The following is a 23,238-nucleotide window of genomic DNA, read 5'->3' as shown; positions in this document are numbered from 1 at the left end:
ATATATATATATATATATATATATATATATATATATATGAGTAAGAGGTTTATAAAAGGTTTATTTTTCTAAAACAGGCCTGGAGCTGATGTTCTTCCTTCAAAATATGGGAATCTGGTCAAAAGACACTGGCCTGTGCCTCAGACAGCCCTTCTCAGTTTGTCAAGGTCTTTAACACTACTTTTCCCTCCCCTGCCCCCATCTCCCTGGAAAGAAGATCCTGAATGAGAAGGAGGAAGAGAGCAGGGACTAGGAAGTCCCCTGAGAGCCCACAGAGAGGAAAGCTTTGGTGCCTCCCCCCATTCCTGCCTCCTTTCCTGAGACCACAACTGAAATTACCCCTCATTCTCCAGCTCTGCCCTCCTCTGCATCATCGTCTATCTCCCTGCTGCTGTCACACTTCATCAATGAATGCTCTCTCCAGGGAAATGTCTTCTTTCATTGGTACTCAGAAATTTTAGGGTAATTGTTAAACTGGAAATTGCCTTAAAAAAAAAGAAAAGAGAAGAGAAGCTCCAACCTATCTCACATAACACTTTAAAAGTTAAGACTTACCATTCACATAATCACAAGCTGACAGCAATCTGCAGGTTGAGTGATTCTGATTTTTTTTCTCTCTTCTAGAAGCAGGTGGGTTGATATAATGCCAGCCCTAAATAGAAGCTTTATTTATAGCCTTAGCAGAATGAGAAAAGAGCTGGCATAATCAAGAGTGTACTGCATATTTTAAGGAAGGCTTTACCTTTAATATGCAAAGTAGCCATTAGAAGACAACAAAAATGCAAATTTACATACTATTAAATTGGTTAACTGTATTAATTCCAGTAGAGTTCAAAAGATAACTTTCTATACTGAAAATGGGTCAAATATTTTACATCTACCCTATATGACCAAAGAGAAAAAAGTCCAGAAATTTGGTTGCCATGTTAACATTCTTCATTTTGGTGCACACCTCCTATTCTAAATTACTTTAATATCTTTAATCTCCACTACAATATAATCAGTACAATCTATTATACCACATAATTAACAAATATGAAATTTGTTATATTTAGGAGATTCAGACTTGAAAAAAACAAAAAACCATGTGTGTTTAGCAACACACTGATTCATATACATACCTATGTGATAGCAAGAGACAGGAATTGAGTCACAAACTTTGTTAAGAGGCTATTTGGAAGAAAACATACTCTTCCTCCCTAGTTCTAAAATCAGATATATTACACACATGGGTAGCTTGAAATGCAAGTCAATTGTCTTATGTTTTTTCCATATAGTTTGTAATGCCCCAAATCATAATTTAAAGCTATTGTTTATATATGCATATATAAATATGTGGGAGAGGGTGGTTTGATTTTATAAGTGTTTAAAATGTAACTGTTTTGAAGACTGATATGGAGTACAAGGGGAAAAGACAAAAAGAGAAAAGATTATGTGTCTGTGTTTTACTTTGATTTTTTTCCTAAAAAACTGATTCTGGGAACATCCCATGATTGGAAGCTACAACCCTCTTTTTTTTTTTTTTTTTTTTTTTTAATGCCTCATGGTTTTTGTTCTCAAATAATCAGTGCTAATGACTAAAGTATCTCAATTTAGGTCTGTGGTGTCTTATTGACTATGATTGATTTATTGTTGCAGGCATGTTTTTCAACATGTAAAAACAAGTTCACTTATTTTTACTTATTCACTTATTAATACGTAAAATAAGAAAACATGTTTTCTTCACAGATGCAAAGGGCTTAAGCATCTGACATCTCAGTTAAATCCAATGGGGTATTATTAAGAAATGAGAGTAAGAAAAGCCAACTGGAGTCATACATCAGAAAATACTTCCTTATTGATAGAGGTAAGATCTGTGAGCCTTACCAGGAACCTGAGGTTGCTTAAGTATTTTTAGCACTGTTACTAGATCTAATAATTTAATAATCTTCAGTCAGGGAAAACGCAGATCCAGTGGAATATGATTCTAATGCCACAGTAGGTGAAGACTTCTCAGAGCAGAAATCAGAGACCTAGCCGTTAAGTTCTTTCTACACAAAATTACCAAGGGGCCAAGGTTTGATCTGTTGGATATCCAAATCTAGGTAATATTAACACACTATATGCTAGTTTAGTAAAGATAAATCCTATATCACTTGAAAAATTACCCCAAAGCCATTTGACTTGTTTACATGAGCAAGTAATGGGCATGACTTTAGGCATGAAGGTTTCAGCCAGGCATACATATAACATCTAGTTATTCTGAGTTACTTTTCACTCAGCCAACTATCAATGATTCAAGACATAAGATAGGATGGCACCATGAATTTAAGAAGAAAAATATCTTGTCTTCAGGCAAATTGGTAACAAAGGAAGGAGGTTGCCCAGTGTTAAAGAGTGAAAGAGTTAAGAACATAAAAACCAACATGCAATCTTTCTACTGAACTTTGGTGCTTAAGGGAATGGGCTTCTCTCTCCTTACCTTTGGTACTTAAGGGAATGGGCTTCAGGGGAGTTATGTTCAGGTAGCTGTCATCTATATCATCTCCCCTCTGCCTGTAGTTTGTCAGGTGCCTTCCAGGGAAGAAATAAGTGGAGGAGGTGGCACCATGCTGCCAGGAATGGTACCTGGAAGCCATATTGATATATGACAAGAAAGCCTGGGATTCACCTCTACACAGCAACAAACACTAGAATTCTGAGACTGCTGGCCTCTTTAATTGCAAAATGAAGAGCTTGCCACCAGAGAGGGATTTCCTTCTCCCTGAAGATTTTCTAATAATGCCAGAGTTGCGTGGGTAAGAGTCACATCTCTGATGTGACTTTCATTTTATACTACTAAACTCACATGACTAAAACAGATTATCCATGAGTGGAATTTTGAATTGTTGAGTATACACCTAAACCAACAAGTATATCACAAGTTAGGTTGGCCAGTAAACACACTGATCAGGGAGAAAATGGTTCCAGTACTTCAGGACTTAGTCTTTAACAATGGGAAGAAGGTAACATAACTAAGTCAAATTTTTAAATGGAAGCTAAAACATACTTCTAACTCAGCCTGTCTCTTGGTTCTACTTATAGAGACCCTCTGGCCATGTGCTGCTTTGTAAACTTAGAAGTTAATCAGGTTTTTGTTTTGTTTTCCCCTAATTTTCCTCAGTTATGAGCATACTGCTCCAGCTAGCTGGCTGTTAATTTTTCTGTGTTATTTAATATAGTGAAAATAAATATTTTAAGTCCCTACCTATTCCCTTTAAGGCAGGTAAGTTTATTATAGAACCCGATATTCTTAATTACCTCATTGTCAGAACTAAAACCTAGGACATGAAGATTAATGTGGAATAAAGAGGAGGAAATTGAGAAACCTTAATGGAATTCCCAAGGGGAAATTCACATAGAAATTCTGCCACTGGCTGGTGCAAAACCTGAAAACACGGGCTGCTAAGGCTTCTCACTATGGTGCTTTTCATGAACCCTTATAAACAACAAAATGCAAAAATTATAACCTTCTATCAAAAAATTTTAGAAGGAAACACCTTGGTAGAGCTATGTAGGCAGTATTTCATTCCATAATACTCTAGTCTGGGTAAGTCAGAATGCTAGGAAATGTCAATAAATCTCTCTAAATAGTATATGTATTTTAATGCCAAATACACACACATATAACCAAGAACCACCTGGATGAATAATAAAAGGCAGATGGAAAACATGCATCTTACCTGAGGATTCTCACTGTTCTATTTGGCCTCTCATAAGGAAAACTAAGAACTCAATCACTAAGGAGTCAGGGTCTGAAAGATGAAAATCCGAGCAGTGTCCACAAAAAAAAAAAAAAAAAAAAAAAAAAAAAAAAAAAAAAACCCTACCAGACCAGTTACCTCTTGATTGGAAGATCTAAATCTTACATGTGGTTGCAAAAGTGACATCTATACTGAAAGAGTTTGTTCATGGTCACGTTGGGAAATAAATGTAATTACAGACCTCCCTCCCCCACTTCTGAGGCCAAGGTAACATTTTATGAGCCCTTTCTACCTGCAGCATCACTGGTCATATTCTTCCTAAGCACAAGAGTTCAAGCATGGTAGTACCATAGCACAGAGGCAATTCACTACATTTAATCTATTCCATTCGCCATGGGCTATTAGCTGGATGTACAAAAGACTAATAGATTGCATTTATTATATACATTTAGGGCTCTCATGACAATTAAACACTTCCTTAAACACATACACACAGATCCATACCATGGCATCCAGAGTTTCTTAAGCCTCAATGTATATCAAATATTCTACTGGAAATTAACTCACCGAACACAGAGCAAATGCGCAATGCTAAGTGACTACCCAGTTAGCTCCACCCTCTGGATTTATATCAACTCTTCTAAGCAACACCTGCAGAGTTGGTTGCCTCTGCTTCAGTGGTCTCAAGAGCTTTCTGTGGCACTAAACAAGAAATTTGCTGGTATTAATGCAGGGCTGGTTTCAATACATGGAAGCTCTTTTCAGTCCTGAGTTTTCTGGAGTGAAAAAAAAAAAAATGAGTTCACAGAAACAGAAAGTCACTGACAAGTGTACACTGGCTGGTCAGTCAAGAGAAGAGAAGTTTATTGTTTTACTTCAGTGTATTTTAAAAATAGCATTTGACAAGAACCGGATAACACAAGCTTTTCAACTGAATGGCAATGAGAAATTAGGAATATACAAGACAACTTCATTTCAAAGGAAAATGGATCATGTTTATGTATGTACCACTACTGCCTCTAGTATTGGTCTTTGTAGTTCAGGTTCCTAACCAGTAAGTGCACAAATTCGTTGTTAATAATTAATTTAAATGTTTGTGTATTTTCATCTTTTTAAATGTTGTCAGTATTAGCTCAAATATATGCCCACAGGAAATTCAGGAATCTATTAACTCTTTCCTTTTTATCCTTTAGAGATTGCAAATCAGATTTCTCCAGCTTTTGTTTTAAAATACATAGAAAGTTTAATTTTCCATTTATCCAAGCACAATCTCTTTCCATCCATCCATCCATCCATCCATCCATCCATCCACCCATCCATCCATTTAATCATGCAACATCTACTAAGTGTTTGTTATCATTGTAACTTAAGAGCACATCAATAAATAAAGTCATTATCAAATTGTGGTCCAGACTTTATTGCTGCATTTCTCCACATTAACTTCTTTGATGATCACAACCTGTTTCTCATTCTACCATCCAAATCACGTGGTTTAGAGATGGGCCTTAGTGTCCAAATGGCCAGGTACTAATCTGACTTTAAGGACCTACCTGCTTTAATAATCCACTCTCAGGGAGACAGAATGGTTAAGTACTAAAAAGACAAGGATCTGGGGTAAGAGTCCCCAGGGCTCTGTCACTGGATTCATTGTTCCTTTATGACCAAGCTACTTAACAGCTCTGCATCCCCATCTCTCAAAATGACCATAACACTACCTACCTCACAAGGGTGCTGTGAGGCTTACCATGAAAGCATGAGGGAATGGTATGTAGAATCAGGGGCCTATTACAAAGGTGCTACAGGATTTAGAGTTGGTTGGATAAAGTTATGGAGTATGAACCCCTCTCCCCCTGGGAGTCCCAGGTCTGCTAGGTTATATCTACTCCCTTTACAACTAGAATCTAACATGGCATTGACCATCAATTGGCTTGGTTTATCTTAGTATGATCTCTACAAGATTTATCACAAACTCCACTCTGAGAGATGCTGGCTTGGGAAAATTATTAAATTAATTTTAGCAAAGGATAATAAAATGATTCACTTCCAGGTGCTGGGGATTGGGAAAAGTTGTTTATTTCAATATGATACAAGAGTTTGAATGGATATCTTCAAGGGGATGCATTTTATTGGAGAAATTTATTGCTTAGGGCTTTCTGTTGTTTTCAGCCTGACTCCCCAGCTTTTTGTACCATTGTTCTAACATACATCCCCTTTTCCTTTTCATTGGAAAGGGAAACTATAATTCTCCTTGGTTCATGATGATTCTTTTAATGAAGTCTGTTTTGCTCAAAGGACAAATTCTTTTCAACAACTATTGTAATTATTTTCTTAGAGGGCCGTTTTTGATTGCCATATTGTTTAGCTAAGCCCTATTGTCCTGGTGTCCTTCATAACTGTCAGTTGCTTTAAAATACAGGGGTGGGAGGGGGGAGCTGATAAGCACATTGTTGAAATTGATTTGTATGTTTGAATTGTCTTATCAGAATACAAGGTTATGAATTTCATCTGTTGAGACACAGAAATAAAATAATTTCCTAAAAAAATGTACTTGGTTTTTGAATGTTCTAAAAAGGCATTTATTCTAAATCTTTTTAATGTTTCATTAATAGTATTGCATCATTAATCATATTATAATGAAGTTTAGCCTTCTCCTATATTCATTGGCATTGCTCAGTTCTTTTTTATATATACTTGGGAAAGAATAAAATAAAATTGTTCAAGATTTAGAATTGAAAGAAATCAAGAAGAGCCATTCTCAAGGATCTGCAATTCAAGGATGACTATGGAATTATCTAAGATAAACAGGTATGAAGAAAATCCTTCCAAGCTATATGGAAACAGGACCTCCCACTCCCCACCGCCACCCCAGTGGAAAATGTTACTCCAAGTGATGGAAAATGACCAGGAGATACTTTTTTTTTTTTTTTTAATCAGTCAGGAAACTTTTAAAAGTGAGATGAAAGTACCAGCTTGATTAAAAAAAAAAAAAAATCTGTGGGCCAAGATTCTGCCATAATAATTTAAAGTTACTTCTGGGGCGCCTGGGTGGCGCAGTCGGTTAAGCGTCCGACTTCAGCCAGGTCACGATCTCGCGGTCTGTGAGTTCGAGCCCCAAGTCAGGCTCTGGGCTGATGGCTCAGAGCCTGGAGCCGGTTTCCGATTCTATGTCTCCCTCTCTCTCTGCCCCTCCCCCGTTCATGCTCTGTCTCTGTCCCAAAAATAAATAAAAACGTTGAAAAAAAAATAAAAAAAAAATAAAGTTACTTTAGTCACCCACTCACCCTCCACTGCAAAAAAACCACATTGGTATCTGCACTTGGGCTGCCATCACAAAATACCAGAGACTGGGTTGTTTAAACAACAGAAACTTATTTCTCACAGTTCTGGAAGCTGGAAATTCCAAGATCAAGGAGTCGGCAGGCTCAGGGTCTGGTGAGAGCTCTTTCATTGGGTTGCTGACGGCTACTTTCTCTCTGCCCTCATGTAACCTGCCTTTCCTTGGTGCATGCACATGGGACATGAGAGAGATCTCGTTCTCTCCCACTTTTCATAAAGCCCACCAACCCTATCAGATTAGGACCCCACCCTTCTTATGACCTCATTTAACTTTAATTTCCTCCTAGAAGTCCTGTCTCCAAATACAAACACACTGGAAGGGTTAGGGCTTTACATATGAATTTGGGAGGGGGAAGGAGGAACACAATTCAGACCATAGCCATTGGTTCATGAACATTAATCAAAGTGCTACATCACCCTTATTGATCATGAGCATGAGAGATGGTGTACAATGTTAGGAAGGCAAGTTAGGAACGTTGATATAAACAAAGGAAGGGCATTGAAAAAAGGTTTCAACAACTAGCAAAGATTCCTTTCCTTGTTTCACTTGTTGTACTACTTCTCAACAATTACATATGACTTTTTCATTCTACATCACCAAAGTTTTTAAATAGTTTCTGTGTCTCCCAATTTCTCATAACACCCGCAGAGCATTTCTCAGAAATATTCATCTCTTAAATTCCTTTCTTATTCAATACTGTGAGTTAACTTCTTTCTGGAATCCCCATCCCTTGTCTGATGCTCCTCTCAAACACTTCAAGTTCTATTTTGACTGTGACCCCCTCCCCATTCACCAAAAGAAATCCATTTCAAGGAAAAAGATATGACAATATTCTCATGATCCCAAATTTACTCACACTCTGGGTCGGCTATACTATTTTTAGGATGAGATTGGCTTACTCATGTGAGCCAACTGATGGGCTATTTACTTGTTATCCATAGTTATGTTAGTATGAAAAAGGTGCTCTGGTCTACGCAAGAACAACAGCATTTACCATGACCATTTGCTTGACCTAAAGAATTCTGGTGAATAAAATGTAGAAACCCAAACTGTGTGTTTGAAGCAGAGAAGTATCTAAATTGAATGCTGATCAGATGCCCACAAGTTCCCCTGTGGATATTCCTACTGGTTTTGTGGATAATACAGAACCAGGGTGCCAGGCCCAGGTGATAAGCCAACACTTTCTGAGAAAATCCTCTGTAGTGATCATGATGAGAAATGGATCTTTAAAAGTTCATTTTCTTCAAGAAAGTCACTCCCAGGCCAGTCGATATGGTCTTCTGAGAAATCTACAGAGTCCAAAACTAGAGGTTAATGAAGGCTACCAATGGATACCAATAGATACCAACAGCATCTACCATGTACCTGGGACTTTTAATAAGCACATTAATCTTCTCCGAAGCCCCAGAAGTGGGCACTATCTTTTTCATTTTATAGGATTTTCACCTGATACCAATTCCAAAATCCATCTTCTTTCCACTCTGCCATGCTGCCCCCAACTTTGCAAGTCCCCTAAGTAGAACAGTACTTTAGTCATTTCAAAAAGAGGCCTCTATCATTGCCATACACATGACATTCAGCTTCTCAAGCTCCCTTTGCTTTTAGTTGAGACTCGGGGTGGGGGGGGGTTGTTTGTTTGTTGTTTTTGTTTTGTGTTTGTGCTGCCCCTGCCTTACCTCCCAGCAGCCCTGGATCCCTTATTCATTCTCCTGATGTTCTTTGCAGTAACATCCAGCCGGGTGAACTCTCTTACAGCTAATGTGGATCTGACAGGAGATGCTGTAAAAATACAATTGTAATTTGGTATCAATTAAAATGATAGCACAGTGTACTCTTTCTGCCTGCTCGTAATAGCATGAGCGTCTTAATGGGCAAAGAAGCATTTTTGTTCCTCTGAAATTACCATCCCATGTATGCGATTACAGCCACCTCAGGGGCAAATGTTGTTGCGCTTCATCACCTTGACACGTCTTCTGCCCTCATGTTAATACAGACTCTTTTTATTAGCTAGTTTGGAAATTTGCTTATGTAACCCAAATACAACATAGTTGTCTAGATTTTTTTTCTGACACATTTTTCTTGATGAGAATGACATTTTCCTGGAACCAAGGTAAAACCAAAAATAAAAGGAGGCTGCGCCACCCACAGGTAGAGGAAACCCCATCTTCTTTTTATAAGAAACCATTTCTGTCTGTTCTACAGAACTTTTATGGAAGGAAGATAAATCTTGGGATAAATGAAACCCAGAAGCATGCTTGCCTCCTTTGGGAAACCTGGATATGGTGTAAGGCTGGAAACTTCGGCTAATTGGGGAAGGAGAGAGGTTAATGGGACAGATGGACACTTTGTGGCAACTCTGACCCAAATATCACAACCAACTCTCCCTGGAGGATGAAACCAATCTTCCACCTACCAGGAAGGATCATTTTTTTTAATGTTTATTTATTTTTGACAGAGAGAGAGAGAGAGACAGAGCATGAGCGGGGGGTCAGAGAGAAAGGGAGACACAGAACCCGAAGCAGGCTCTAGGCTCTAAGATGTCAGCACAGAGCCCGACGCGGGGCTTGAAGACCCGAGATCTGTGAAGACCACGAGATCATGACCTGAGCCGAAGTTGTATGCTCAACCAACTGAGCCACCCAGGAGCCCCTACCAGGAAGGATCATTAACAGGGGTTCCTGGCTACTGTTGAATAAAGCTTTCTAAGCATGCCACTGGAAATTCATCTCATTCAGAGACAGATAAGCAGAATGACACAGAGTGATTCCAACAAAGAAACCTTAATATATTATTTAGGTTTCCAATTAAACACCTACGTGTTAACAGAAACAAGGCCAATTGTCCATATGTGCTCCTGCAATCTTTACAATGCAGCATGGATTATTTATGAGTCTTCTCATCTCTGTCACTTTCCCATAACATACTTTCATTTGTCAGAGTCATAACATGCATAGTATACGCTTGCAAATTCCTTACATTTTTACATGTTCACAGAAAAGACTCTATAGTCTTGGATGCGTTCAGTGAGATTAGAAACAGTTGAGCTGATATATCTGGTCTGTAAATCATTCACTCAAGCATTTATCGAGTCCCTACTCTGGGCCAGTTAGTATGGTAGGCTCTGGGAATCCTGCATTAAACCAGACACCTGGAAAAGGAGATACCCAGGCAGTGCCTGTTCTGTAGCTACCATTCTGTCTGGAAGTTTCTCAGCAAGCTTTTATTCCTGCCTTTATCCACCTTGTAAGGTGGGAAACAATGTGTATCAGCCCTGTCATGGGGAGCTGGGCTTAGCATTTACTCCAGTGATACAATGAGAAGTTTTTGGACAGAACTGTTGCAGGCCAAAGGTTCAAGTTTACTTTCAAGGAGCTACTCTCCTGGGCAAAAAACCTCCTTAGAGTGGATTATCCAAAATGAAAAGCCTTGAGATGGAGCTAATATGGACACTTCCCATTTTAGAACTATCTTCAAGGAAAAAAAGAAGGTGATATGTGCAAATCTATCCTCTTTCCCAGGGAAATTCTTACAAAGGTGGTGAAGGACTATGAGAAGTCAACACCCCCAGGGTAAAGGGATAGCCTGATACCAAGTTGGGCATACAGTAGATGCTTAGTAAATGAATGTCACATAAATGGATACATAGCCTAAAAGGACACATCATGGGGAAGCATATTCATAGACCAGGAGTAGGAGCTCACCTGCCTGAAGCTCTTTAACAAATCATTCACTTTCTGTGGGGGTTATTGGTGTGTATTTTTAATTAGACAGTAAATGTCCACTATAGAATGTCCATTAAAAAAACAATAGAAAATAGATAACTTAAAATTTCCAGTAAGCCAGAGATAACACACTGTTATCATTTAGGTGGTTAAGCCAACTTAAGCATAAAACAATTTTTCTATATAGTACATATGGATTTTTAATGGATATCTATTATTTCAAAAAAATTTTCACTTAGCATTTTTTCTTTTTCTTTTTCTTTTCTTTCACTTAACATTTTATTGTGAATCTCTTTCCATCATAAATGGCTGCACAGAATTTCCTTGTCTAATTGTACTATAATTCACCTTACCAATGCCCTGTTGTAGGGTAGTCAGGTTGCTTCCAATTAAAAAAAATTTTTTTAATTAATTAATTTTTAGAGAGAGATTGAGTGCATGTGTGATGGGGGGAGAGGGGCAGAGACAGGGAGAGAAAATCCCAAGCAGTCTCTACACTGTCAGCACAGAGCTCAATGTGAGGCTCAGTCTCACAAACTGAGAGATCATGACCTGAGCAGAAACCAACAGTTGGACGCTTAACTGACTGAACCACCCAGGCGCCCCTGGGTTGCTTCCAACTTTTTTTTCCCATATTTTAAACGACTATGTATTAAGGGTCTTTGGAGCTAAATCTATACCAATGTTCATAGTCATTTCTTTATGCTAAATTATCTGGAGTAGAATTGCTACTCAAAAATTAATATAATTTTTGAAGCTTTTGATAGGTAGTGATACCAGAGAGGTGCTGGTTTACAGTTTGAATAATAAGGAAAAAGGGGACTCTTTTCCCTGAACCCTCATGAAATACTGTAGGTTTTGCTGAAAGCATCTATAATAAAGATTGTCACCGTGTCCTTTTCTATGAAATACATTTAGATTCCACCTGACCCTACATCATTGTCCTACAACACTACTAGAATCTTTGTTTACAATATTTTTCATTGTCCTGTGTAATTTCCTCTCAAGTTCTTGCATTAGGAGGCATGTGCCTAATGGGTTCTTTTGAGTTCAGTAACTGGTTAAATCCAAATAGCAGTATTCATTTGACTTCAGGAAGGAAGATTCACTCATTCATTCATTCAATCAACACACAGTGAATACTTTCAATGTACCAGGCACTCTTGCAGACCAGGGCTATAAAATTCCTGAACCAGACAGAAAAAACCTGTAACCACAAGGAACTCAAATTTTGACAGAGAAGAGAGAAAACACTCAAATAAATATACAGTGTAATAATAGGTAGCTATAAACACTACCCAGTGTTCTAAATAAGGTAGTCAGAGAAGTCCCTTCTGAAGGGACACCTGGATGAACTTACTGGTCAAACCATGCTTACATCTGAGGTAAGAGACTGTCGGAGAAAAGGAACAGAATGTACAAAGGTCCTGAGCAGGAAGTGAGTTGAACATGCTCAGAGAACAAAGAAATTCCAGTACGACTAGAGCAAAGTAGAAAAGACAGTAAGAAATGAGATTCAAGAAGACACGAAATCAAGTAGGGCTTGGCAGACCATTTAGAGGACTTCGAATTTTCTTCTAAATGATGGGAAGCATTTGAAGGTTTTACAAAAGGGTGCAATGTGATCCAATTTGTATTTTACAAATCTCATTTGAACAACTGAGTGGAGAATAAATTATAGGCCAACAGAAGAGTTGAACAGCTCTTGTGATAGTGTTAGGCAGCTGGGTATTTCAAGCTCCTGAATCCTGTTTTGGAAAGAAGCAAGAAACTAACAAGTGATATGAATATTCGTGGTTAAAAGTAGTATCCAATCACCTGGCTCAACAGCTACATGAAAAGCCTTAGGCTGCCTGGTCATCTCTGTGTCACCACTTCTACCTCTCTCAGATTGGCTTCCAGGCGAAGATGTTCACAGGGCAACTTATGAGAATTGCTAACATACAAGAACACTCTGTCAGCACAGATAACATGCGGTCCAGTAGTGGGAAGCCCAGACTGTCACACCAAAGGCCTAAATCAATGTAGTCTCCTAAAGAAGAAGTCAAATAACCAAGGGGGACTATAGGGAAATTCTGAGCTGCCCTTTCCCTATGACCCCTGGCTTGCCTCCCTACTGATCAAGCTGGGCTCTGGAACAAAAACTGAATTAAAAGCAATAGTATTGCAAATCTAAGAGTCTAGTTATTAAGCTATTTATAATTAAATATCTGTTAGGAAATATGGTAGAGATAAATTAAAAGCTTCTTTCTATTTCTAGAAAACTGTTCACTGAATACTATTTAAGCTTTTGATGCAGGAAAGAGGGGGATTAACTTTATCATCTTAAGGATCATTGGGTTTTTGAAGTACGTTAAAAACAGGACATAGTGTTTTTCTTTTAAAATCACACACAAAATAAGAAAGACTTCTAAATCCACAAGGACATACACTCAGCAAAAAATCTTGGGAAAACCAAAGCGTCTTGTTCTGTCTATGTACGTTCTTTATTTTTAAGTTTCTCCTCTTAATTCCCTCTGACATGAATGTGTAATGCTGAGAATCTATGCTAATGAAGAATGTGTCCACAAGATGTATAATGCATGCCTTTTAATTAGTTCTGCTGCTATAATTGATTAACATTTTGCCTGTGCAGTACTATTACAAAGAGTGAGCAGTCAAACACTGTATGCATCTAGTCCCAGTAGAAAAAAAAAAAAAAAAAAAGCACCAAACGCTGCCATTGTAGAACATCTGCACTGCCAAAGCGATCCTCCGTATTCCTATTGAGAGTCTGCTGGGAGGTGCTTTAAGCAGCTTGGAAAGAAGCAGCAGAAATAAAAGACAAAATTAAAGGGCACAAGGCCCAGAGGAATGAATACGGGAAATGTTATAAGGGGAGGGAAAGAGATCAAGATGAATATGAAGAGTATGAAAACAACCATAACTCCATAAGGAATCTGGGGCAGATGGAGGAGATAGAAGTAAAAGCTGAGAAAAGAGAGAATGCAAATTGTATGCCCATCTGGGTGTATAGACATCTGCATGCATTTGGGGACGCACGTGTGGGTACAGCATACATGTAACTGTATGTAGGCTAACAGGGGCAGAAACAAATTATATGAATGTAAGGCTCCAGCACCAGCATGGAGCCTGCTGATTCAATGACTTCACCCCGGGCCAGATGCCCCTGCTGTAGCACCCCTAGGAATCATGCACTTTCCCCCTGTCCTGCTCAAAGTGAGCGGAAGGACCATGTATCATTGGCTCCCTAGCCATTTGCAGAGTGTGTCCTATGAATGAACCCTGTGTTGGTGCCCGGGGGACATGCTAAAGAAGGCAAATTTCCTTGCTTTGAATTGTTTACAGCCCAGTGGGGGAGACTACAAGCACACAGGAGTCTGGATGTATGACTTGAGGACAGGCACGCAGATTAAATAGAGACAGTGGACACAAGGCTTGGACCATTCTAGGAAGGATTTCTGGCCTCAGTCATTTCTATATCAAGACAGTCATGTGAAAAATAGTTGAAGATGTTCTAGGCTAAAGGAACATTATGAGCAAAGAACTTGAGAAAAGATATGTTGGGATTTTAAAGAAATGTAAGTAGTCCAGGAGAATGGGAAGGGAGGCAGTGCGTTGGAAGATGGACAAGTCTGAGAATCACAAGACTAGATAAATACATTTGAACTTAGCTCTGGATCCTCCAAAATCTACCCCTCAGCCTACCTATTCAGATGCTATAAATTTATCATTGCCGACAGTGCCCAACAGTCCTGCTGTTTCCTTTTTTCCTTTCAGGATCATCTCACTCTTCCATCCTCCCTAACCGCAATTTCAAAACTCTGCTCAAATTTCCCATCTTCTCCCCATTTCCCTTCACTCTCAGCAGATAATCTTCACTTTAAGAAATTGGAAGCCATCACATGGGAACTCCTTGGGATTCTGCTAGCAAACTCCTAGTCCCACATCTAATGCACCTGTCTTGTCACAATAGAGGAGCTATCTGGCCCCTCCTTATTCAAATCCTATCCTTCTGCCATCTCAGTAAATTTACGTTACCAAATATTCTTTAAAAAAAAGTTCATTTATTTTGAGAGAGAGAGAGAGAGAGAGAGAGAGAGAGCACAAGCATGGGAGGAACAAGAATGAGCGAGAAGGAGAATCCCAAGCAGGCTCTGTGCTGTCAATGCAGAACCTGATGCAGGGCTCAATCCCAGGAACCATGAGACTGTGACTGGAGGCAAAAATCAAAAGTCGGATGTTTAACTAACTGAGCCACCCAGTTGACCCTCAAATACCATTTCTCCTAGAAGTCTCCCATTAAAATACCACCTCTATCCACTAACCCACATTCCTTCCCAGCAATCAATCTCTTTCTTCCTTTACCTCCTTCCAGAATTCTTCAAATACTTAGTTGCTATCCCTTTGTTTTTATTTCCTCAATTCTCACTCTTTCCTCCACCTACATTTATCTACCAAAACAACTTTTGCTGAGGATTACCAGTGCCCCTCTGAGGCTAAATCCAAGGGACATTTTTCAGTGTGCAAATCACCTGACTTCTCTCACTGACAATTCACACTGTTGACCACACCCATCACTTAAAACACTTCTGTCCCTTGGCTTCCATAAAAGAAGTCTCTCCTGGTTTCCTCCCTATGATCTCTTTATCAGCCTTCTTTACAGGTTTATCCTCCTCCCTTTCATTATCAAATCTTCAAGCCTCTCAGGTCCCAAATTTAGCCCTTTGGTATTCTCCCTCCTTGGAAAACTGTCTCTATTTACACGTAGTCAATTATATTCTGAAAATCTCATGAATTCCAGAGAATTCTTGAATTTCAGAGTATTCCAGAGAACATTCATTCCAGTCTTCATTGCCACCCATCTAACACCATTTTTTTCTCATACTATTGTTGTGCCCCCCCCCCCACCTAAACACACACAATTACTCTCCCTATATCCTTTTTGGCACCCTTACAATGTATTTCCCATGCCATAAGGACAATGAACATCTTATAGAGCAAATTTGATTATGTGAAACCTTTTCCCCTTCTCTGTACACATGCACACACACAGAGAACATTTTTTATAACTTCCCATCATGCTTAGGATAAATGCCAAAAATACTTAACACGATCTTTAAGGCTCTGTATGCTCTGGCCCCTGCATCTCCAACCTTCCTTTCATACTTCCCTCTTATTCAACCTCTGTGCTTCGCTCTACTGTTACCCACTTTTATGTTTCTCAAACACACTATCCTTTCTCCCCCCACAAGTTCTTTGCATGTTCTATTTCCTCTGCCTAAAACACTTTTGCCCCTTCCTCCCTTCATCTGGCAAATTTCTTCCCATGACTTACCTCTCAACTGAATTGTAAATTCTTTAGCGGAATATTTTGTGACAACCAGGCCCTCCATCCTAAATCCTCTTTAGATCCAGAGATCTTATTATATGCATCATCATCCAAAAGTAGCTGATACTGGAGGATATTAAAATAGATCACTGAAAATGGATGTAGTACCAGCTGGGAGCAAATATCTAGTAAAGGTGGAGGGAAGTCTTGCAACATATGTATATATACCTGAACTAAGGACAAGATATCATGTCTTTTACCCACAACCAAAATAACATATCTGGGAACCAAACGGTCAAAGTGCCAATGGTACCCCTTAATGATACATTTAATGGCCCACATTCAAAATGTTTGCAGCTTGATCCCATGCTTAGCACTCCACTTGTCCACAGATTTAACATCTATGGGGGGGGGGGGGGCACTTCTACTGGGGCACAGATAATACTGCCACAAAATGAAAGCTGAGTCTCAATATGGACATTTTGGAACTGTATATCTTATGCAACCATATATCTTATATCTTATCACATGGGGTCGCCTCACAATTATAGGAAATGTTGTTATAGCTACACAGTGGGGACCACAAGGATTTTGAACCCAGAGAATACCCTAAGCCACCTCCTATATCACTCTGCTGTTAAGGGCAGACCCTGTCAAACCACACATAAGTAGGACCAACACCAACTTTGTCTTTCAGAAATAATATTTAATTACCATACCAGGCAAGGAACCCTAACTATATTAAATTCTAGATAGAGAAACCCTTGAAGGGTTAATAATGGGAAGCAAAAATAGCAGACAGCAGTTGTGGCCTCATGACTCACCGTAGAAACATGGTGGTGCATCTACTTGAGTGTTCTTGCATCTTTCTCTTCCCTCTTCCTTTCCCTTATTAGTTACATTAGAAATGCTGGCAGTGGTTATCTTTCCCATTTAGTCCCTAAGTTGCAGAATATGAAGGTGGATTCCTAAAAGAACAAAATGGGAAGGAGACACTACCCAGAAATCCTGGATGTAAAGGACAGAGATACTCTATCACCGTATGAGTTTTGGAGATGGACACTTCTGGCTTTTATTCATTGATTCATTCATTGAACAACATACACCTAAAATAAATACAAATCTATTTGTGGCAGTTCACAAAGTGCTATGTCAGGAAAGGAGATCTTCAAACTTGATTCTTGATATCTCTTCAACAAGTTACAGCAATACTTTGTACTGCCTGGGGTATGGCAACTTTATATTTACTGTGCCCTTACATAAGCAAGGACAAGAACTTCAGCTGCACATAATTACATTTCCTGTCTCTTAAATCACAACCATCTTTATATGAGTGTCATACATTCTGTTTCAATCCTTACATGTTTTATAGTTTGTGATTATTTTTGTAAAGGAGGGGAGGCTGGTAAGCCCATGATAAATACAAAAAAAAAAAAAATCCTGCATTTTTTTAATGGACAGAAGAATCTGAACTGTAAACAAAGGCATGTGAGGGACCAATACATATTTCTCTGAAGACACTTCTATGTTCACCATGTGCCCTGAGACAACGACATTTGGGTTACAAGATTTTCTGTATGAAAGTTTCATTCTTGGGGTGCCTGGGTGGCTCAGTGAGTTAAGCATCCGACTTCGGCTCAGGTCATGATCTCACAGTTCATGGGTTCGAGCCCCGCATCAGGCTCTGTGCTGACAGCTCAGAGCCTGGAGCCTGTTTCAGATTCTGTGTCTCCCTCTCTCTCTGTCCATCCCCTGTTCACGCTCTGTCTCTGTCTCAAGAATAAATAAACATTAAAAAAAAATTTTTTTTAAAAAGAAAGTTTCATCCTTGCAAGCTAAATATGGGTGGTTTTATTGCTGTTACATCAGATGCTCTGAGGTTCCAAAGGGAAAAACATACAGCCTGGAAGACTGATTCCAGTGCTTCCGCATTTCCCAAAGAAGCTGGACAATGGAGCTTAGAAAAAAATGCCTTTGTAAATTTTTGGTAGGCCTGTTAACCAAAGATAAAATTAGTAACTTTTATACTGACTCAGCCCATAAAGTTACTCAAAAATGGGGACAAAATCAATGGCATTCATTTACTGAGTACCTATTATGAGTCAGACAACACCCTGGGAATTTATCTCCAAAATATAACGAAGCCAAAAGGGTACACATTTGAAAATGTTAATTGTACATTATGGCAAGAAACTAAAAATAATTTTTATGCTTAATAAGAAAATTGCACAGTGGCCAAGGACTATTAACAAACTACATTACAAATGATAATTTTGATTATATAGATATATGGGGTTATTCGTGATGATATGGGAAGGGGCAGGGAGTAGAATTCAGAACACTATATGCAGTGTACGTCTGCAAGGAGACTGCCAACCAAAGAAAGATAGGTAATACAGTTAAAGAAAATAAAAATAGTTTTTGGAGAGAGTTAGTGAAATTAAAATTGTCTTCTGACTTTTCAAAGTTTAATTAATATCAGATTTATAACTGGTCAAATATAAAATGATAAACTACCCAGTCATCATAAGGTACTTATAGATTGACAGAACACTCTGATTTGTTGGCAGAAGGAGAAGAGGGAAGAAGTACAAGTAAAATCCTGCCCCCACAGTGTTTAGGGTCTGTAATAAATCAAAGCAAACACATGAGAAACATTAGTGAATACAAGACTCTTTGTTATAAAGTTCCTTACTCATAGAAGAAAGATGTCAAGTGTTAGCAATCAAGAATGGTTTCAAGGAAGAGACATCACCTGGGCTTTGAAGACTATGGACAGGGTCATTCAGGCAGGGCAGTTACATACACAGAGCAAGGACACTGACACAAGAGTTATGGTAGTGTTGTCTTATCTCTATGTGCTCTGAGGAGCCATAGGCATAGATAACGGGGGGAAAAAAAGAGTGCCCTGATCAGAGGAGAAGATCCTCTGATAGAGATTAGACTTTATTTCTACTTCTACCTCAGACACATAAATAACTGAATGAACTAGGGTTTCTGGTGTGTGTTAATTTATTATCTGCTTAGCAACCAAGACCAAAGTATTCATACCCTACAGTTCCTTTAAGATCACTAATATCCAGATAGGCACTTAACTGATATGGCAGTAAGAGAGACAGGATTTATTGCAAAGATCATCCATCTTGTGCAAAACTAGCTGTCTGGGGGTACTGTGGGTATAGGGGTGTGTGTGTGCTTGTTGAGGCTGGCACATTTGCTGAGGCCCGTGTTTTCCTGTGCCCATGAGTGCTTATGGAAGTCTGGTGTAGCTCATATAAAAATAACCATTAGCTGGTGGACAAAGATGCCATAAGCTGGTTCATCTTGCTAAAGCCAAAAGGCCATGTGAAATAAGTCTTAAAACCTATGGATTCCACTTGCACCAATTAAAAACAGGGGCAGAAGTCTAGAAAAGTAGCCCATTACCCGATTTAAGTCCACATGAATCTGTCAAGGTAAAAACTTCCATGGTTCCTTTCATACCTGAATTTCCATTCTTTTTATATTTCTCAAGGCTTATCTTTTTTGTCTCATGCTAGTTCTCAACCAAATAAAAGATACAACAAATACTAAGGCATACAGAGGCCAAAATGCTACTTTCACCACTGTAAACCTGATACTGGAGAATGTGGCTGAAAATTGTCTGCAACATGGGGTGCCTGGGTGGCTCAGTCAGTTAAGTGTTTGACTTTTGATTTCAGTTCAGGTCATGAGCCCAGGGTCGTGGACTGAGCCCTGTGTCGTGTTCCATGCTGAGTGTGGAGCCTGCTTAGGATTCCCCCCTTCTCTCTCTCTCCCTCTGCCCCTCCCTCTCTTAGTTAATTAATTAATTAATGCCTGCAACAGCACTTTCTAATAATTTAACTCAGAATTAGAACATTTCAGTAAGTATTCTTCCCCTATACACATACATACCTTGAAACTACAACATGGAGGGGCACAGTGGAATGTGTGCTCCCTGCAGGCAGGCAGCTTCCAGAAGAAGGGAGAAAGGATGGGACAGAACTATCTATCGCTGTCTCTGCTTCCAAACTCACACACAAGATTAGGAGTGAATGAGGGAGCAAAATCAAGAGCCAGTCTGACACTGGTGTAAGTCCCTCCAACATAGGAAAAAGCATCAGGAGTATAAAGGAAAGGATTCCCCCTCTCTCCCAAAAGATTTAACTCTGCAATTTTTTTGCAAGCATACCCATAGAATTAATTCTGAACAAAGGGACTTCTAGGTCATCTTTAGCTTCATAGATACTGCTAAATTTCCCTCTCAAAAGCTTCCCCTTGCTGGGGAAGAGGGATGTTCCCCGTTAAACACTAATTTTTTTTTCCCCCATCTGATGGGAAGGAAGGGGAGTAGTATCTCGTTCCTTTGATTTGCATTTTCTTAATTAAGAATGAAGTTGAGCTTCATTTCATGGTTTTGTTTTGTTTTGTTTTACAATTTGCATTTATTTTTTCTATAAGCTCTCTTATGTGCTTTGCCTTATTTTTTTAAGGTTTCCCATCATTTAATTACTGATTTGTATGAACACTTAGTGAACTACAGGAGTTAATCATTTCTATGTTGAAAATCTGTTTCTTTGATTGCTATCCTCTTTGACTAATTTTTTTGCCATTACACAATTTTAAACTTTTATCAAGGTAAATTTATCAATGTTCTTTGTTAGGTTTGTAGGAATATAATGCTTGCTTTATAGTGGCTCATCCAGCTAAATGAACATAGCATAGTGTAGATATAACTAGATTTATTTCCCAGCCTTAACAATAAATAATCTTTGCTAACCTTTCAGGCTGCATCCAAGGCTTCCACAGAGGGTAAGGAGTAGATATCTCAGCCATTTACTTGCTTTTACAGAGCATATCAGATTTTATCTTTTAATAATGTTTTATATAAAATTTTCATTTGAAGATATACTTCTAAATTATGGAGAAAAAACCTGAAGCTCATTTCTCTGTTAAACTGCAATTTGGAAAACCAGACACTGACACACCTAATCCACACTATCGCCAAAGGAACTCATAAGAACTGTACACCAAAGGATGTTCTCCATTTACCTTTTCCTCATCTCACCACAGCCTCCCACTTCCAGATCTAGCTCATGTTCACTCCTTGAATGGAGAAGGGCACACTAATCCAAGCTTCTGCTTTACATATTCATATACATGCTATGTGTTACCATGTGTTTGATGAAATGGTAGAGGCTTTGGGAACAGGACTAGAATGAAGACAGAGAGTCAAATGATCGTCTTTTAGCATATGCCATTGCCAACCCTGCCCTGGCAGGCAAAAAAGGTTGCAGGCACTCATAGATGCCAGACACCTGGATTAGAAATCTCCCATAGCAGGAGTGTCCAGCTGCTGAGGGCACAACTCCTAACCTCATGGTGGCCACTGACTGAAGGTACCTCCTGAAATGGTTACATTCCAGGGATACCTGAAAACAACTACATTTTATATTCATTTGTGTGGTGCTTGATAGTGAACATAGCACTCACACACGCAGAATTTCACCATGGTATAGTGACAATATCACTGGACTTATAATGAGGAAATGTGGCTTCTGCTCGAATATCTGTGTGCCACGTGGAGATAGGCAAATGTTTCTTTAACAAGACATAAGGAACAATAAGCATAACAGAAAAAAATGATATAATTCATTACATTTAAAAACTTCCAATCAAGGGAAATTAACTTTTCCTTACTTTTCTTTAAATGCATATGACTGTTTAAAGTAAAAATTAGAGTGTCATGGGAGTAAAGTGGGTTTCCTAATATAGTTGGGTCTTTTTTTTAAGTTTTTACTTATTTTAAGAGAGTGAGAGAGAGGGAGGGTGAGGGTTAGCAAGAGAAAGAGAGAGAGAGACAATCTCCAGCATGCTCTGCATCATCAGTGTAGAACCTGATGCAGGGCTTGATCTCATGAACTGCAAGATCTCATGAACTGAGCCCAAATAAGGAGTCAGACATTCAACCAACTGAGCCACACAGGTGCCCCTAGTTGGGTCTTTTCGATCAAGTTTGACAATCTCTGTCTTTTAATTGGAATATTCTGACTATGTACATTTAATGTAATTATCAATATTACTGGGCTTAAATCTATTATCTTGTTATTTGTGTTTTATTTCACCCTTCTGGTTTTTAACTCTTTTTTTTCCTACCTTACAGCCTTCTTTTGGGTTAACTGAATATTTCATATAATTCTGTTTTTCTTCATTTGCTAATTAGCTTTACCTTTGTTTTATGTTTCAATGGTTATGCTATGCTTCATAACATGCATCTTTCATATATCTTAATTACACTTCAAATTATAATACATCATATAAAATGACCTCTATGAAAGCATAAAAAATATACTCCATCCTTTGAACTATTGTCAAATATTTTACTTCTACATTATCATAAACTTCATGACACATTATTTTTTAACCACTCAATTATCTTAAAGGATTTTTTAAATGAGAAAAAATATTTTTTATTTATGAAATCTTCAATAATCTATTTTCAAATCAACTCTAGAAATATATACAAATGGAACTGCATCATTACCAAGGAGGATTTACCCCAGAAATACTTGGTATGTTTAACATTCAAGTATCAATCATGTAATTCATTAAAGTAGGAATCCAAATAGTCACCTCAAAAAGTAAGGGGATAACATTTGACAAAATTTAATTGCCTATTCATAACAGAGCATCTCAGTAATTAGGAATATTAGAAACTTAAGAGAACTTCCTAAATCTCATAGGGGTAGTTGTGAAAAATCTGCAAATGAAATCATACTTAAGGATGACATATTTAAGGTTTAAGGCGTTCTTCTTCAATCTTAGAACAAAGCAAAGATATCTACTCTTAACACATTTATTCAACATTTTACAGGATGTCTTAGTGGTGCATAAGGCCTAAGGCAAGATAAAGAAAGAGTATCAAAGAAAAGGTCAGCCCTCTTTATTCAGATTACACATGATTGCTGCTGTAAAAATTCTAAGGAGTCACCAACTACCAGAATTAATAAGTAAATTTAGCAAGGTTGCAGAATGTAACATCAATATTTAAACTCTGTTGTATTTTTGTATACTAGTGGCATCAATTGCAAAATTAAAAGAATAATTTCATTTATAGTGGCATCA

At 38.4% G+C, this 23,238-nt stretch overlaps 1 long non-coding RNA gene across 1 annotated transcript; it reads right to left on the bottom strand.

Moving 5' to 3' along the window:
* Positions 1-8,679: 8,679 nt before the first annotated feature.
* Positions 8,680-17,085, bottom strand: LOC121034408 (uncharacterized). Its single transcript, XR_005792416.1, has 3 exons — positions 16,938-17,085; positions 16,120-16,239; positions 8,680-8,838 (listed from the first exon to the last, which is right to left on the bottom strand). It is a non-coding gene; the product is annotated as an uncharacterized LOC121034408 (long non-coding RNA).
* Positions 17,086-23,238: the final 6,153 nt, after the last annotated feature.

This window comes from Herpailurus yagouaroundi, unplaced genomic scaffold (assembly GCF_014898765.1).
Source record: "Herpailurus yagouaroundi ecotype Mexico unplaced genomic scaffold, PumYag 160, whole genome shotgun sequence".
Taxonomy (NCBI): domain Eukaryota; kingdom Metazoa; phylum Chordata; class Mammalia; order Carnivora; family Felidae; genus Herpailurus; species Herpailurus yagouaroundi.
The sequence above is the reverse complement of the archived record's forward strand: the minus strand, read 5'-3'. Positions and strand labels throughout refer to the sequence as shown.